Source organism: Chinchilla lanigera, unplaced genomic scaffold (genome assembly GCF_000276665.1).
Source record: "Chinchilla lanigera isolate Chin_1 unplaced genomic scaffold, ChiLan1.0 scaffold00156, whole genome shotgun sequence".
Classification (NCBI taxonomy): domain Eukaryota; kingdom Metazoa; phylum Chordata; class Mammalia; order Rodentia; family Chinchillidae; genus Chinchilla; species Chinchilla lanigera.
Window position 1 is genome coordinate 792,370 of NW_004955557.1, and position 12,161 is coordinate 804,530.

Consider the following 12,161-nt stretch of genomic DNA (forward strand, 5'->3'; position numbering starts at 1 on the left):
AGAAAAATGTATATTTAGATTTAATACTGACAAATTTTTTAAAATCTGTAGCTATCTAGTAAATCAAAAACACTAAACTATTCTCATTGGCCAAATTTACCTGAATTATATCAACTTTTTGTATGTACATGCATGATGCTGCGGATTGAACCCAGGGAGCACTGAGCTACATCCTGGGCCCATTTTTATTTTTTATTTTGAGACAGTGTCTTGCTAAGTAGCTAAAGCTGCATAGGCTGGGATAGAACTTGAGATTGGCTGCCTCAGCCTGCCAGAGTACTGGCATTACAGGAGCATGTCATAATGCCTGGAACAATTTTGTTATTATTTGGGTTAATTTCTAAACACATTTTTAGCACATGGAAAGTACATAATATGCCATAATTTCTTTAATTTCTTGGAACTTTAGTAACATTTGATTTATGCAAGCACTTATCTCTAATTCATTAAAAATAAAAGCTCCTTCAAGATGGGTTTATTTTCTTTTGTCTTGGTTTTACTTATTTTTGCTTGTTTTTTGAGACAAGGTCTCACTATGTAGTTCAACCTGGACTTAAACTCACTATGTAGCCCAGGCTGGCCTTGAATTCACAGTTATCCACGTGCCTCAGTCTCCAGAATGCTGGGATTACAGGTATGTATCACCACACCTATCTTTCTTTTAAGAGATTTTTATACTCTAATTTACTGATGTCCAGAATTTGGAAAATATTACACATCCATAGAATGAAATGTAAAAGTTTTTCTCATAAACATACAGGCATAGAGAGACAGCTCATATCTTTGATTCTAAAATTCCATCCTTGGAGCGCCGGTCTTCTGGCTGGCTAGCTTCCTGCCTCGTAGGCCCCCCGGAGGGACGGCCCCCAGCGCATGGGGAGCCATGTGGCGATGAGCGCTGTTGCATGCCGGCCCTTAGGCCGGCCGCCGCCACTCAATTGAGATCTATCATGACGCAGAGAAACAGTGACACAATTGGCCCACCATGCACCGACTACAGTTGCCCACCCATGGATGTGTGTGAATCATTCAAACTTTGAACAACCCCTGGGAATACATGCCACACAACGGGCCACTCTTGCTCATGCCATTGAGAACCAGAAAGGTCCAGAGCCAGCAGAGGAGCAGCTGCTGCACAAGGACTCAGAGAACATGAGAATGCAGACTAAGCCCATGGAGTCTGAGATCCAGTGGACTGGGGTCACAAGAGCCGCTCGGAAGCTGTAAACCAGGAGGACCTTGCACAATACCTGCAGAGACTCACTGGAAGCCATTCTTCCCCTGACAGTACAGGCTGTGGTGGAGCTCCGGAGAAGTCTACAGCAGGATTCCTGCTGCCTGTGCTGACAGTTGGGGAGAGGGCACTAACAGGTTGTGGGGTCCCAATGCGATGGGAGGCTGGAGAGAAAACACTACAAAAAATGGCTTTCGCCCCAGACGGCTCACTTGATTTTTGACAACCCTTAGGCTGTAACTACTTGTTAGATCCTTCTTGTGTATCTTGGTCTTCCTGAGAAACCACTTTGAAGATACCACCATGTATTACAGCAGTCATTGATATTTTCCTACTAATCTATCCATAACTCTCTAATGTTTGTATTGTTCCTATCCTATTCCATAAATGGATCCATATTTATTATTATGTGTTTCCTACAACAACCATTGAGAATTATTGAATGATTATTCAGTAGGTCACTCAAGTATAGTTCTATTTATATTCTTCAGATGCCACTTTGAAGATACCTAAGTATAGTACAACAACTATTGATAATCTCCTACCTCTTTTGTCTGTAACTCACTATCATTTGTCTATTTGTTTTCCTGAGAAACTATCTTATAGATAACAATATGTAAAACAATAACTACTGATAATTTCCTACCACTTTGTCTGTAATTTGGTAAGCCCCTCCTATTATTATGTTATCCTTCTTTTACTCTTTAAAATAAAAAAAAAAGAAATGTAAAAAAAAAAAATTCCATCCTTGGCTGGGCATGGTAACATACACCAGTAATCTCAGCACTCAAAAGGTTAAGGCAGGAGGATTACCACAAGTTTGAGGCCAACCGGGTCTACATAATGAGTTTAAGGTCAACTTGAACTACAGAGATATACCCTGTATCAGAAAGAAAGAATGAAAGAAAGAAGAAAGAAAGAAAGAAAGAAAGAAAGAAAGAAAGAAAGAAAAGAAAGAAAAGAAAGAAAAGAAAGAAAAGAAAGAAAAAGAAAAGAAAGAAAAGGAAAAGAAAGAAAAGAGAAAGTATTACTAATAGACACAAGACAACTGGACTCACTCCAAGGTCACCAGATGGCAGTCAGGAGACAACAAAGGGCTTTTGAGAAACCTTGTTACCTGGATGATTTGGGCCTGAGCTGAGTTCCAATGTCTTTTAAGTCATGATACCCACAATGAGAAGAACAAAATGTAACTGACAACTAAAGGTACAATAAAGACTTTATTCAGGCTACTGGAATATGAAGAATGGTTATTAAGAGGGCAAAGCCCTGGTTTGGTTCTTATCTGAGTTATTAAGGGTGGTGGTACATCTTTATTGTGAGTGGACATGGAGCCCACTCTCTAGGCCAAAAGGACCTCTGAGTTAGGCCACCCTGGGGCTCGGAGGAGCCAAAGGGAATCAGCACATCTGCCACACAAAGATTCCAAAGGTCAAGCAATCTCCCTAATTCAATAGTTTGCTGAGCATTTATCACATTCATAACAAGACAGAGAGGAGCTCTCTCACTGCATAAACAGGAAGCTGGAAGCAGCACCAATGGTGCAGGATCTTTCTTCCATTCAGCCAATATGTCATGAGAAGAAGGGAGCTCAATGGCCAGCACAGGAACTCATGGTTATCTGGAGACTAGTACAGCTGGGGAGCCAAACAGGACATTCCAGACACGGAGAGTGATGGTCACAGACAGTTGCAGAGCTTGAGCAGCAGCTTTGTGAAGAACAGTACCTGAGGCAGAGTCCACAAGCACCAAGCCAGAAGCCTGAGCCAAAGATCAGCTGGAGACTGCATTATTTGTGCTGTGGAGAGTTTGATACAAGCAACATGTGTTAATCTTATAGTGATTTCAAATAACATGTGTAATTCTGTGGTGATCAAAATATTTTATGATAAAAATAGAAATTTTAGAAAACATTTTTATAAGCTTCCCAAAAGGGTTTACAAGATAAGTTTTTTGGCATGCAGACTGTATGGATATCACACTGTGTGGTTATCACCCAAGTCATCACATAGGTTCACCAGTTATATGGTTATCACAAGCTAGTTTAGACTCAGAAAGTAAGTTTAGAACCAGACAGAAACATAAGATGGCTTCTTTCCGGCTCACATCATTGAAAGTAAGTTTGAGGAGCTGGAGGTTTGGCTCAGCGGCACAGAGCCTGCTCCGCAAGTGCAAGGTCATGAGTTCGATCGCCAGTACCAGGAAAAAAAAAAAGGAAAGAAAATAAGTTTGAAACCAGACAGAAGCACAAGATGGCTTCTTTCCTGTTCACATCAGTCCTGACTTGCAAATTGTGAAGGTAGCAAGATTTTTTGCAGTTAGCATCACAAAATGGTAAGGAGTTTTCTTGACTTGCTGATTTTCCAAGGGAACATGGATCCTGATAAAATTAAACCTTATCAAGCCAGACCATGCATCACTTTTCATTGAGTGGTTTTATGTGTTGTTTTGTTTTATTCTGTTCTGTTCTGTTCTGTTGTGTACTGGAGACAGAACCCAGGACCTTCACACTGAGTTACACCTCCAGATCTTTTTTATTTTGAGACAGGGTCTCGCTAAGTACCCCAGGCTGAGCTTGAACTTGCCATCATCTTGCTTCAGCCTTCCAAAGCAAGGCACCACCATGCTCAGCCAGGATGGAGTTTTTGAATCAAACATATATTGTGGGCCAGTGGCACAATGGATAATATGTCTGACTGCAGATCAGAAGATTCTAGAATCATACATGTAAGCTCTCCCTGCCTGCCTCCATGTTTATCAGAAAGACCTTTGTTGACCAGGATAAGGCTATTTGTTCTTAATCCTGAAAACAATGGGAAAGCATTAAGGGGTTAAGTAGGACAAAAAACTGGTTACTTGACATCAGACAGTCTCTACAGTCTTATTTGCATAACTCCCTCCCTTTAAGGCTTCCTGTCTGGGTCTTTACTAGATATTGGATCCCATGTTCCTTCTGCCTGACAGGATGCCCAGTGGTGACCACAGGCTACCTCTCCCAGAATTCCTGACTGTTTTCAGTCCCTATTACTCAGCTATTCTCCCATCTTCTACTCTTTTCGGAAAATCTAAAAATGGGCATCTGAAATGAATAGACACTTCTCAGAAGAAGTACAAATAACAAATACATGTAAAAATACTCAACAACACTGATCATTCTAGAGATGTAAATTAAAATAATGCTCAGATTCCATCTTACTCCAGAAAAAAATGGCTATTATTAAGAAATCAACCAATAACTGGTGGAATGTGGAGGAAAAAAAAACCCTTCTGCAATGTTGGTGGGAGTGTAGACTGGTGCAAGCACTTTGGAAATTAGTGTTGAGATTCCTCAAAAATTAAGACTAGAGGTTAAATTTTACTCAGCTATTCCTCTTCTTGGTATCTTTCCAATAGAATTAAAAGCATCATACCACAGCGATATATGCACACTCATGTTTATAGCAGCAGTTTGTAATAGCTAAATCTTGGAAACAACTCAAATGCCCATCAACTGATGAGTGGATAAAAAACATGTGGGTTTTTTTAATGTAAATGAGTACTACTCAGCCATAAATAAAGATAAACTTGAGACATTTATTGCTGAATGGATAGACTTTGAGACCATACTCTTAAGTGAAATAAATCAGACACACATGTGTCACATTATCACATTATCACTCTGGTGTGAGAAACTGAAAATGTAAATATAAACCAAATTATACAATAGGTAATGTGAAATAAGAGGAAATTGTTCAAAAGAAAAGGGGAACTAGGGATGAGGGAAAGGAAGTAAGGAAAAATAAAAAATGAGAAAAGAAAGTTTAAATGGAAACAAAGCTTTATAAGTAAGGAAAGAGGGGATGAAGATACAGAAGGGGGAAGGGAGTGGAAGGGAGACAAAAGACAAATCAAAGTGTATAATGTACAGTTACAAATTCCCTACAATGAATGTTATCATTGTATATACCTAAATTGTACCAATAAACATAATGACATTAAAAATAATTTACTGAAATTTGTTTTATGGCCAAAAGTAAAATAAAATAAAATGCCACAAAAGTTTTGTTTTGTTTTGTTTTTTTATTTTTTGTGTTCTCCCTGTCTGTCTCCCCTAGTTCGGGAACCTTGGGAAACTTCTTATAACACTGGGAAATGTTTCCTTCTTTTCCCACCATGTGAGGGGGATGGGAATGCACAGTTCCTGTGGTTTTTTTCCCAGCCATAGGAGGCCTACAGGCCTGCTTCGAGTTTATCTCCCCTTTTCTTTCTTTTTCCCATTTGTGGTCATTCAATGGGTATGAGTTAAATAGACAGCCTATTATTATGCCCTTTCTTTGTTGTTTTTCCATTTCTTTTCAGCTCGTTCCTTGGTCACCAGAAAGTCTCACCCTTGTAGATAGGAGCTAAGCTGCTAATTACAAGGAACATGTGGGCTTCCTCCCTCTTTTCTTTTGAATTGGGCTAGATCCTTTCCTTGCTTCATCTAATAAATTCAGGTAATTTGAACATGTCTGATGGCCTGAGCATAACAAAAGAACAGCTAGTAAAGTTTAACTCAAGTGACTGTGAGAATTCAAAAGCAGAGCTATCCTTGCTCTGACAATTATTAAAGGTTTTTTAAAAGAGATTTCCATCTCCACTGCCTTAAACAAATTACCGAAGCTTTTACTATCAGGGTAAATGTTAGAGGTATAGTTTCCAAAATGGCTCCACCCTGCTTATGTAGAGCCATCAAGTGCCTCAACATAGCTAAGGGAGTCCTAGTGGGAGGCACTCCACTGTGATCTCATGGGAGTTTCAAAGGGCTAAGTAAAGCCAGCCAGTAGCTCAACACCCCTCTTCCTAAGGAGTTAATGGGCCTCAGTATGGAGACAAAAAGCCTTCAGTAGGGTTCTCTTTCATGCTTCTATGAAAGATGCTGATGTCGTCTTAGCTTTGGACAGAGACATCTATTATATATTTGAGTCTTACAAGGGACATTCGTGAGCTCAAATTGGGTCTCCTTCTTCTGCATTGGATGTCATCTCAAGGACCCAAGATGTACTTGTCTTTCTCTATAGGTCCCAAGATGAGCCATGGGAAACTGCATGAACCACACCCAACAGATTCCCCTGACTTTGCCACTAAGCTGTATCTTTTATCAGTGAAAAAAGTTTGACCCTAACAATTCATAAAAGAACAATCTATCTATTATTACAATACAGTTTGAGTTCAGTATGAACTACGAAATGGCAAGGAATGGGTGTGGGATGGCAGTTTAAGTTATGAGACTATTTTTCAGTTAAATCATTTCTGCTTAAAACATAGAAAGTGGAATAGAATCCCATATGTTAGGGCTTTTGTAACCCTTTGTATCAGGAAAATCCCAGAAACTGGTTTTTAGAATGGGTCCTGAGGAAAAAAGTGATATCTGTAATGATCCTGTCCTCAGATCCCCATTGGTCTCTCAGGGAGATATGTGTCTGTCCTATCTGCTTAATGAAGACAATCACACTAAGAGGTTCCTTTGACTTCCTCCTTATAATCCTCCCAGTAAATCAGGTCATCCCCTCCAAGTGACTCAGGAACTCCACTAGACCCTAGTATGCCAGAGGAAGACAATATTCCTCAGCCCCTTCATCCTGTTTCTTAAACAGCCTTCAGCCCCACTGGACATACACAGTTTTGAGCCTCACAGGATGTACTCTGAGTAGTGCTTTTTACTTCTCTAACTCGCAATTCATCCTGCCCCTGAGAAAGGTCCCAGGAACAGAAAGGACTGCTCAAGTTCAGGTCCCCTTTTCAGATCTCCAGCAATGCAAAGATGATTTTCAGAGGATCCTGGTAAGTTTGCAGATGGGTTTCAAATTTTGACCCTTGATTTTGACTTATCATGGTGAGATGTCAGATTCATCTTGATTACCCTGTACCCCCAAAAGAAATATAAAGAATTCTATAAGAGGCTAAGAACTATGCAAATTAATAATATGATTTAAGAAGACAAGGAAACCACTCCCAAGAGGCTATTCTCCCTTCAGCAAACCAAATTGGAACTACAGTACTAGTCAGGGACTGAAAATGATGTCTGGTATGATAGCTGCTCTTGCCATGAAGAAGAAAATGTGCATTAGGAAATCTATTAATTATAATTATGTGAGCAGAGTCATACAGGGTAAAGAGGAAAATCCAACTATCTTCTGTAGCTGATTAGTAGAAGTCATCCATAAATATGCAAACACAGATCCATCTTCAAGGGAAGAAAATGCACTGGTGGGACATCATTTCATTTTTCAATCAGCCCCAGATATTTAGCACAAATTACAAAAACTTCAGATAGGTCCATAGGCACCTAGGACCCAGTTGATGGACATAGCCCTTTCTATGTTCAACTGGGACCCAGGGGAAGATCAAAAGAGAAAGGCTAAAAGTATAGCTGTCACAACTGGCAATGATTTAAACCCACACAGATCATCTAAGGGAAAACCCAAGTACAGCCTAAATTCCTGTTTTAAGTGCAAGAAGTCTGAACACTGGGCACTTGACTACACCAAGCTCTGCTCCAAGTGTGAGATGGCCAGTGTGCCTGACTGATGATACTGGAGGGATGACTCTCCTCACTCCCAGAGAGGGGATGAGACAGCCAAAACCCTCATTTCCCACTCTGAAAATTGAAGAGACTGAAGAGTACCTACAGTGACCCTGTCCACAGATATAACCATTTCCTATGATGAACCCTTCATAATCTTGGACATCATGGGTTGGCAAATTCAATTACTTATAAATAAAGAAGAACTCATTCCATTTTGACTTCTTTCTTTGGAAAGCCTTCCTCTAGATCTATAGGCATAGCTAGAGCTGAGAGGACCCCTAGTCAGAGATTCTTTACTCCTGCTCTGACATGTCACTTTGAAGGCCAAATGTTTAACCGTGAGTTTCTAATTGTCTTACTCCTTTACTAGGAAGATACTTACTAGAAAAATTGGAGCAGTTCTCAAATTCTGGAAAAGGCCAAACTAGATTATACCTGTTAGCACTATGCTGGGTCTCCCTGATCTAATGAGCCAGTAGGTGGATCCTGTTGCCTGATATAATGAAATGCCTGGTAGGGCAAATTCAGATATGCCGGTAGTTACCAAAATAAAAAACTCCAGCCAATTTCCTAACGAAAAGCAGTATACAATAAAAAAGAGGTACAAAAGGCCTCAAGGCATTCGTAGAGAGGTTTCTCAAATATGGTCTTCTGCAGCCCTGTCAGTCTCCTTCAAATATTCCCATTTCCCCTGTAGGAAAGCCCTCAGGAGAATATAGAACGGTGCAAGACCTCTGCCTCATTAATTAGGTTGTAATCCCAACATAACCTCTGGTGGCACATCCATATACAATTGTCTCACAAATTCCAGGGTACACTAATTGTTTCTCAGTATTAGTTCTAAAAGATGCTCTCCTTTTTATTTCAATCCATCCAGATACCCAGTTTCTGTTTGCCTTTAAATGGGAAAATTCCATTTCAAGAGAAAAACACCATGATACTGGGACAGATCTCCCACAGAGGTTTACAGATAGTCCTCAACTTTTTGCTAGAGCACTAGAGAAAGACTTAAGAAAGCTACAGCTTAAACAGGAAAGCACCCTACAGTATGTGGATGATATTCTAATTTGCAGCCCAACTCGAGAGTTATCCAACCATAATAATACACAAACCCTAAATTTTGTTGCTAAAAAGGGATATAAAGCCTCCAAGGAAAATGCACAGATATCCCTATAAAAAGTTCAATATTTAAGATATGTTCTTAAACCAGGAAAACAACAGCTATCTACAGACCAGATCCAGGCTATCTATGATCTTGTGTATCCTGCCACCAAATAACAGCTTTTTTTCTTCCTGGGAATGGCAAGCTTCTACTGTATCTAGGTATACAATTTTGTACTAATGGCAAATATTTTATATGAGGTTATCAAAGACCCTGAGCCTATGCCCCTAAAATTGACAAAAGGAACTGACAATGCTTTTAGAAAAATAAAACATGTCCTTATTCAGGCTTCTGCACTGGGAATACCTCACTTAAGAAAACCCTTCTTCCTCCACATATCAAAAAAGAGAGAGATTACTTTGATGTCTTGACCCAAAAGCTAGGACAAGATCTTCACCCAGTGGCATACTTTTCAAAAAAGTTAGAGTGACTGCTGGATTGCTATCCTGCCTTAGGGCAGTAGTGGCTACAGCAATGCTAACAGTTAAGGCTACGAAAGTAACTTTAGGTCAGAGACTAGAAATCCTCACTCTCAATCAGGTTAAGTCTATTCTGGAGAAGAAGTGTTACTTGTGGTTAACAGAGGAATGGCTTGTCAAATATAAGGCCATGCACCTAGACACCCATGAAGTTATTATAAAAATGTGCACTACTCTCAGTCCTGCCTCTGTGGTGCCTACAGGTCCAGAAGTTAACCACTCTTGTGAATAAGTGATGTCAAAAACATATTCAAGAAGGCAAGAGCATCAATGACCTGCCCCTCCAAGACCCTTAAGAGGTGTGGTTCACTGATTAAAGCAGCTTTGTCCAAGATGGACATCAAAAGGCACATTATGCAACTGTAAGTTTACAACAGGTCATTGAAACAAAACCTCTTCCCTGAGGGACCTCTGCTCAAAGAGTAGGGCTCATAGCTCTTACTTGGGAAAAGGCAAAAAGTTAAATATCTATACAGACACAAAATATGTCTTTCTCATGCTACATGCCTATGCTGTAATCTGGAAAGAAGGAGATTAATAACTAATAAACAATCATCTATAAAGCACAAGCAGAAAATTATGTAGCTCCTAGAGACATTCCATCTTCCCAAGCAGGCTACAGTCATGCATTGTAAGGAGCACCAAAGATACATGTATAAAGTCTCCTTGGAAAAGCAAAAGGCTGAGAGGGAAGCAGAAAGAACAGCCTTGCAATCCTTTAAGATTCTAGAGTTATTTTCAGTCCCTAAGGAACCATTAAAACAAGTCTATAATCCGCATAAAGATGATTGGGCCTTCGGACAAGGGGAAAATTAAAAAGGGACACTGGTAGTATTTAGAAAACAAACTGGTCCTTCCTCAAGGGACACAGTGGAAAGCTATAAAAATCCTTCATGATTCTTTCTATATGGGAAGAGATGCTACACTGGAAATGATCCCTAGAATTTTCACAGGACTGGGACTAGCAGCAACCACAGATGAGATCTGAAAACTTGTCCACTCTGTGTCTACAATAACCCTGGTAAGCCCAAACCACCTCCTTTCTTAAAACCAGTACAGCAGAATGGAACATCGCATGGGGCGGGGGGAGACTGGCAATTAGACGTTACACACATGCCACAATGGGGGGGCATTTTAACAGACATTGGCCTTAATTTACAACTTTACAAGCTGTATTGAAGTTTTCTCTACCTTTTCAGAAAAGGCTACAGAGGCAGTCATGGTGCTCCTTAAGGAAATTAAACCCCATTTTGGACAACCCTAGTCCCTTCAGAGTGACAATGGGCCTCATTTTACCTGTTAAATAACCCTGAGGATGGCAAAGGGTTTAGATATAAACTACCATCTCCATTCTACATGGAGACCTCAGTCTTCTGGAAAGGTTGAAAGAGTCAACCAGACCCCCAATATGAGTTCTGACAAAACTTTGCCAAGAGACACCTGAGTCCTGACTCTGATTATTGCTAATATCTCTCATGAGGGTTCATAACAACCCCAAAACTGGTCTAAATATGAGTCCATTTGAAATGTTATATGGGAGGCCATAGCTATCTTACGACATGGTAGTAGACCCAGAGACCAGGAGGCTGTTATAATATCATATCAAGTATAACAGACTATCTACATGTAGAGTCCTGGCAACATGTAGAGATCCTGACCCAGGGGGATCACCTAATATCCACCCTGGATATTAAATGCTCATGCAAACTTAGAAAAAAGGGACTCTCAATCCTTGCTACATCCACTTCAGCAAAAATGGCAGAGATAGATAATTAGATTCAGCTTTCTAGGAGCATACCAGCCCCACTTGAGTTGTCTAGAGAAAAAGACCACCTAACAGGGAAAAGCTATTCCTGTGAGCCTCTGGAAGACCTGAGAATTCTCTTCAAGAAACAAAACTCTAGTGATGTTCCAAATATAGATAAGTAAACAGGATATTGTTATCTGATATTCCTCTTTACCATATGTTCTCCACTGGAAGTGTATAAATCTGACCAGCTCCTTATATTTGGATATCCCCAACTTAATGGTAAAATTACAGTTCAATAGTCATTAACTCTTGTATCATTGTCTTCTAACAGTTTTTTTTTCTTCAATCCGGCCAGTGAACCACATCCCAAAGTAGTTGGAGAGTACATTATCCACAGTAGGTAGGGCCTACAGCCCTTTCCAGCTGGAAGTAGCTATATGAAGACAAAGACTTCCAATCTCTCAGCACCCCATAAAGAATTATGGGGATGTGTATCCCTCAAAGGGAAATGAGACAGAAAGATAGGATGTGGCTAAACTTGGTTAGAAAAGGAGGTGTGAGGAAATCCTCAGACACATGCACAGAACCACTCGTAAATCCCTGTATACGGACTTCTCACAAGAATTTAGTAGGTTTTTGATAGGATGACCTGGACTTGACATCAGCATACAAAATATTTTTTAAAAAGGACCATTGTCATCAGCACTTGCTAACATGTCTTTTCACAGTAGCCAACACCTGACTATAGGGTGTATTTTTATTTTTATTTTTTCCTCTCTTTTTCCTACATTTACTTGGCCCAAGTTCACTCTACAGAGCTTGTGTGTTTTCCCCTATGCTTCTGGGGTTTTTTCCTACCTTTAATAAATTTGAACATTTCCCATTATTGTTTGGGACAGAAATAACCTAAAAATCACCTCTAGGAGACTCCAGCATCCCACAATCTGGTAACATTATCACATTTTACTATTTTCAACTTTCTGAATTGT